The sequence below is a fragment of the Macrotis lagotis genome, chromosome X (genome assembly GCF_037893015.1).
Source record: "Macrotis lagotis isolate mMagLag1 chromosome X, bilby.v1.9.chrom.fasta, whole genome shotgun sequence".
Lineage (NCBI taxonomy): Eukaryota > Metazoa > Chordata > Mammalia > Peramelemorphia > Peramelidae > Macrotis > Macrotis lagotis.
This window is the reverse complement of record NC_133666.1, coordinates 591,490,361-591,496,408: the sequence shown is the minus strand read 5'-3', so window position 1 is coordinate 591,496,408 and position 6,048 is coordinate 591,490,361.

Genomic DNA, 6,048 nt, shown 5'->3' with positions numbered 1-6,048 from the left:
GTCAGACCATATTTGGAATATTGTGTTCAGTTCTAGGCACCATATTTTGGGTAAGATGATGTTAAGTTGGAAAGAAGTCAGAGGAAAGATTGAAAGGGGTAAAGGACCTTATGATCATACTATAAGAGGAGCAGTCAAAGGAATTGTGGATGATATCAGGGGAAAAGAAGACAAAAAGGATGTCATAACTAATCATATAGTAGTGAATTTGGCTTTGCTATACTTGGCCCAATATGGCAGAACTAGGAGTGATGAATAGGAGACTATACTCTTTTTTCAATCCCGTCTACCTCAGGTTCTGTGATCTTATTTGACACTCACAAATTCTTGTATGGTTCATTGTATCCTTCCGTTAAAGATAAGGAAACAGAGGCTTGGAAAAGTTAAAGCTGCTTAATCAAGGTCAAACTAATGAGTGACAGAGCCAGGATTTTAGAATTGTATATAATCCCAGCATTGAAAATTATACTGGAGGGAGCATGGTATTAGAGTCTAGGGAACCGAATTCAGCTCAAAGTGTTAACTGTTTGACTATGGTTTTCATGGCTTCACTCTTTCAGGGCCTTCACTTAGCAGGTGGATATAATAATACTTGCCCTTGTAAAGAAAGAACTTTTAAAATACTACCAAGCTATGGAAATGAGTCATTTTTAGTATAATTTTAGAAATCATTTAGTCCTTTTGTTTTAGAAATGAAAACATTGTATTCCAGAAAAAAATCTGACTTGTCTAAATGACCTAGATCTTCTAACCCCTTGATAGGGACACTTTTTCTACTATATAATGCAATACTAACCTATGTGTGGTTGTGATTTCACAAGGTATGAAAAGTGATTGCAACATAAACTACATTGAACTTTATGATGAGAAGACCTTACAATCTTTTTGGTTTGAATATGCCCCTTCTTTAACTAAATGCTACAAACTTCTTAAATGGGCAGGGATCACATTCTTTTTCTCTTTTCCTTCTGTGCTTAATGTAGGGCCTTGCATTTAACTATAAAGGGCCTGATAATTATTTATAAATTGATTGAATGAGAAGTACCATAGTGGAACAGATGAAGAGTTGGCCTTCAAGTCAGAAAAATGAGACCAAACTCTGCTGGGACACTTGCTTGAAATCTGGATCCTTAACTTTTCTGAGTATTCCCAAATCAATAAAATCACAGGTCTAGTACTTATTCAAAACTCCATATAGGTCTTAGCTCCCCTATCAGACTATAAGCTTCATGAAGAGGGGACCACGTCTTATCTAAACTATATATACTTTCCCCTACACACCAAGGAAATCACAGTATTAGTCTCTTGTCCTTAATTCCAACTGATTCAAAATTGATTTGACAATTGAAAGTCATTGAAAATTATTTCAGATTAGAGCTATATACCAGAAATTTGTACTGATAGGGTCTCAAATTTGAAAGAGTATATAAAAATTCATATGTCCATGTGCAATGTTTTATTATTTTCAAGATGACTATTATTAACTAACAGGTGGTTATATTGTTTCTGACTGTCTATGTATTATTTATTGAAACCTCAACAAACTAAGGGATAACTGTTGAATCTGGAGTCAGGAAGACCTGGGTTAAAAGTCAATTCTCAAATACTAACTGACTTGTGACTCTGATTAAGTCACTTAACTTTATTTGCCTCAATTTTTTCATCTCTAAGATGAGTTGGAGAAGAACTGGTAAACCACTCAAGGAACTTTACTAAGAAAACCCCAAATGATTTCATGAAGAGTCAGACATGACTGAAAAATGACTAAATAATTACCAATTAATTCAGCCAGGGCAATTTGGTGAGTTGTCTTTCTCCACTGATTTCACACAAAAGCCTGGTTCACACAAAAAGGGCAGAAATTATCTGCTAGTACTCATACAACAATGAAGGACACTCCTAAATCCTCTCGCTATAACTTTATTGTTGCATGATAACTTGCAAGTAGGTTTTGATCTCTCTGGTTTTTGTGTGGGGTTATGACCCTGCTTCTGATTAAGATTTATATTTTTGGGCTTAGGGTGGTAGGATTTGGAATGCTGGAAAGAACATTTTTGTTTTTTCTTGTTCTTATAGTCATATGGGAATGCATTTTCAATAGAATCAATGTGACTGTTTGAAAAAATGGGGAGGAATTGTATTCTGGGAGTAAATGAGCTGAACTAAAGAACCCACACCTAGGTAGAGACCAGCTATTTAAATAAAAGATAGAATACTAGACCTCGAGTCAAGAAGATTGGAGTTCAAATCTGGATTCACACATTTACTAGTTGTGCGACCCTGAATGAGTCACTTAACTTTTGTATTCCTCAACTATGAAGTGAGGATAATAATAATAACATTTATTTTCCAGGATTGTTGTGAGAATCAAATGAGATAATATTTTAAAAATACTTATCATAGAGTCTGGTACATAGTTGCTTGCTCCCTTCCCTTTCCCTTAAATATCTTTTCAGTACCTAAAACATTTTCTATGGAAGGACTATCTAAGGGTATGCTCAGATGTCAGGTACAGATATAAAAGTGAGAATAATTTGGAGGTGGAGTCAGAGTAGGAGCAGAAGGAGGAGTGCCCATTTCACTGTCTTACTTGACCTAAAAAAGAATCCAGTCATGGTATGAGTGACTAAATAGCAGCTTGTATGACAGACATATGTAGTGTTAATAGAACTGCAAGTTGACATAAGCCAATAAGATGAAATGGAAGCCATAAAAAAGCGAAGAATGTTTTTGGCTATGTTGAAAGAAATAATATGTCCACTGGTAAAGAAGTTATAGTAGGGAAGTGGCAGTCCTCCTGTAAGCTGCTCTGGTCAGAACTCATCTAAAAACTGCGCTCAGTGTTAAGTAACAATGATTACAACAGTGAATAAACATTTATTAAGCACCTACTATGTGAAAAATCCTGTATTGATTAATTTAAAGCCAGGAATAAGACAGTCCCTACTCTCAAAGAGCTCACATTCTAATGGTCAAGATAATATGGGTGGGAGTTAATGGGGAGTGGAGATGAAAATTACCCAGTGAAGGGGCAGAGGTATGAAAAAGTCCTTCAGAAGATGTGGAAAATAATCTGAAGAGGGTTCAGTTTCAGAGTTGATTTTATCTTGCAAAGTGATGGTTTTTCTGGAGCTATGAAGTTGAGGAAAGCAATGGCTTGGAAGTAATAAGAATTCCTGTGGTTCTACTTAAATGGCAGAGGATCAGGGAGGACTCTCAGATGTTAAGCTTCTTCTATCTTCTGCAACAGAAGAGGGATTGGATCCAGGGGCAGAAGCTAGTGAGGAGTTGAGTTTCAGAGCTGATTTCCATTTTAAAATGTGCCATTCTGAAAGATGGAAAGTAGTGGGTTTCCCTTAACTAGTCATCTGCAAGGGAACATTTCATGACCAATAGGTATTGGTGTTCATCCTTCTTTCTTTAAAAGGATCAATGATTTCAGAAGGGTGATGTCTTTATTTGCAAGAGAATAAAATTTAAGTGAAGCAGGGTTATGCAAAGTCATCAGTTTCACTGTCTCCAAAGTTACTGAAATCCAATGGCAAGACATAGGTCAGGATGACTTGAGATGACCCCAGATGCAATGGGGCAGACCATCTTTTAAAGCTATGGTCTTCCTACTTCTCAGTTTGTCTGAGGCAACAACCATTTAGTGATTAAAGGCAAATTGAAGTTTCAGTTGAAGAAAAAGATGGCCTAGTTTAACCTCACAAAAGAATCAGTTTGGCAGGAAAAGACCCTCCTGGCCACAAAAATCTCCTGGCTACACAATCTTTGAGAGTGGAATCCTCTTTAGGAATAGGCTTTTCCCAACTTCTCAGATTCTGTGGTCCAGTATTGTTGAGCACAAACTCCAACTTTCTTTCTTTGAAAACATAACCAGAAATGTTTTAGGGATAAAATTATGAAAGAGGTAAAGCTTGTGTTTGAATTCTTTTTATTCACTCCTTCCTTCCCTTCTACCCCCTTTGCTTTTAACCCCACCTCCTTCACTTTTCACTTTCAATCAAGAAAAGTTATGTTATCAGTGATTATTTATACCTTGGTATAAATTTGTGCCCCACTGCTTTTTTCTCCCAAAGATTATTAGCATGCTTAACCTTTATATTTACCTATGGAATGATAGCCTTTATTCTTCATGAAAGGGATTTCAGCAATCAGAGAGCATGTAATGCAGGCATTTGGGAGACAAGAATGCCCTTTTATAGTCCTTGAAATAGCATCAGCCAAAATTGAAATCACTTCTGCCTACATATAGGGCTGTCAGAGAACATACCTAGAGATAACAATAATGACGTATATTCATGGCATTATTTATGCTTACCAAATTTTGCTTCCAATACATGATAATTTGTACCTCACCTTTCTGGTGACTGGAACACATGTGCTTGTTACCAATATACCAGATGAAGAATTTGAGGTAATGAAATTTATCCATGTGTATTGAATGTCAGAACCAGAATCTCTTGATTCACACCATTAATAAGCACCCACTCTGAGACTTTCCTTTTTCCATCCCTTCTTCCTTCCACTTTCTCTCTCTTCCTTTTCATGGTAAAACCAGTTAATTTGCTCTCTTCCCTACTCCAAACCCATCTGGCCAATTGAGATAACAACACTGTTAAAAGTGCCAGAGTAATATTACTTGCTTATATCCATATTGTGTTTTGAGACTTGCTAAGCCTTGCTTTATATACTTTATCTCATTTTTTCCTTACTAGAGCTCATGAAGTAGGTCCTGTGATAAAACTCATTTTTACAGGTGAGGAAACTGGGGCTTAGAGAAGTTAAGTAACTTGTTCAGAATCACCCAGCTATTAAGACCATCCTAACTATATCCTTCATTCTATCCATTAGACTTTGTCACTCCTACAGAATGAGGTGGCTTCTCATTTCCAAACTTTAAAAGGTAGAAGGAAAACAAAAGAAGGAGGAAAAAACAAAATTGGCTTTTCTCCTCTCAGGTTATGTATTAATACAGGAACTCTTTGGTGTTCTCGGGGATATCCTGTTGGCAGGAGCTTCTCCAGGATACTAAATTTAGGTCACAGCTCAATGAAGAACAATTAGAAACCCTAATATAGGCTAATTTGCCCAGTGACATGAAGCAGGACAGCTGTGCACACATTTTGATTAGATTGTCAGAGGTTGTGGTTGGGAGGGGGATGGGTGAAGAATGGTGTCAGAGACATGTTCTTCTGACATTGGATCTGTTCAGTTGCTGACTTGCTTTTCAGCAGAGGCAGAGAAAGCCGTCACTAGGGACTGACCCTCCACACAGGTGCTGCTTTACAGGAAGAGGAAGATGATGATGATGATCAGAACTGGGATCTGTAGCTCCTTTGGAAAAAATGAAACAAACCAGCAAAACATTAAACTTCACTATACATAAAAATGTTTCCTGGATAGGAAAGAAAGGGGTTGAGTAGAGAAGAAGGAAAGAGGAAAGGGAAATTTGAGAAAGTGGAGTATCTCTAGTTGGAAACCAAATCTTCTTGGGGTCTTCTTCATTTCTTTCCCAAACAATCTCATGCTGAGCAGGTAGCATATAAAAAGACCTGTACTTGGGATCAGATGACTCAGGTTTAAACTTCAAGATCTTGGGTATATTGTCAGTTTCCTCATCTGTAAAATGGTAGAAATCTTAGCATTGCCTAACTCCTAAAGTAACTTTGAGAATCAACTGAGACAAAGCATGTTGAGAACTAAATAGATGTGAACTAATTATTACAGAATGAATGAATTAATCTTTCTTTTCCCTTCTTCCTCCTGTTCCATGGTAATTGATCCTCAAGGGTTTTGAAAATATGTCTTTGAAACTTCATATTCCCCCTTAATATTCATGAACAGAAGATAGATAGTATTGTGATAATGAAGAAGAAAAGTTAGTGGATAGTTGGTGTGTGCATGTTGATACATTCATATCCCTCTTTAGAGGGATCTCTACAGAGAGAAAACTTTATATATGTATTCTATAGTATAATGTTACATATATGTAAAATATACATATACACACATACATATATGTGTACATATGCATATATATGT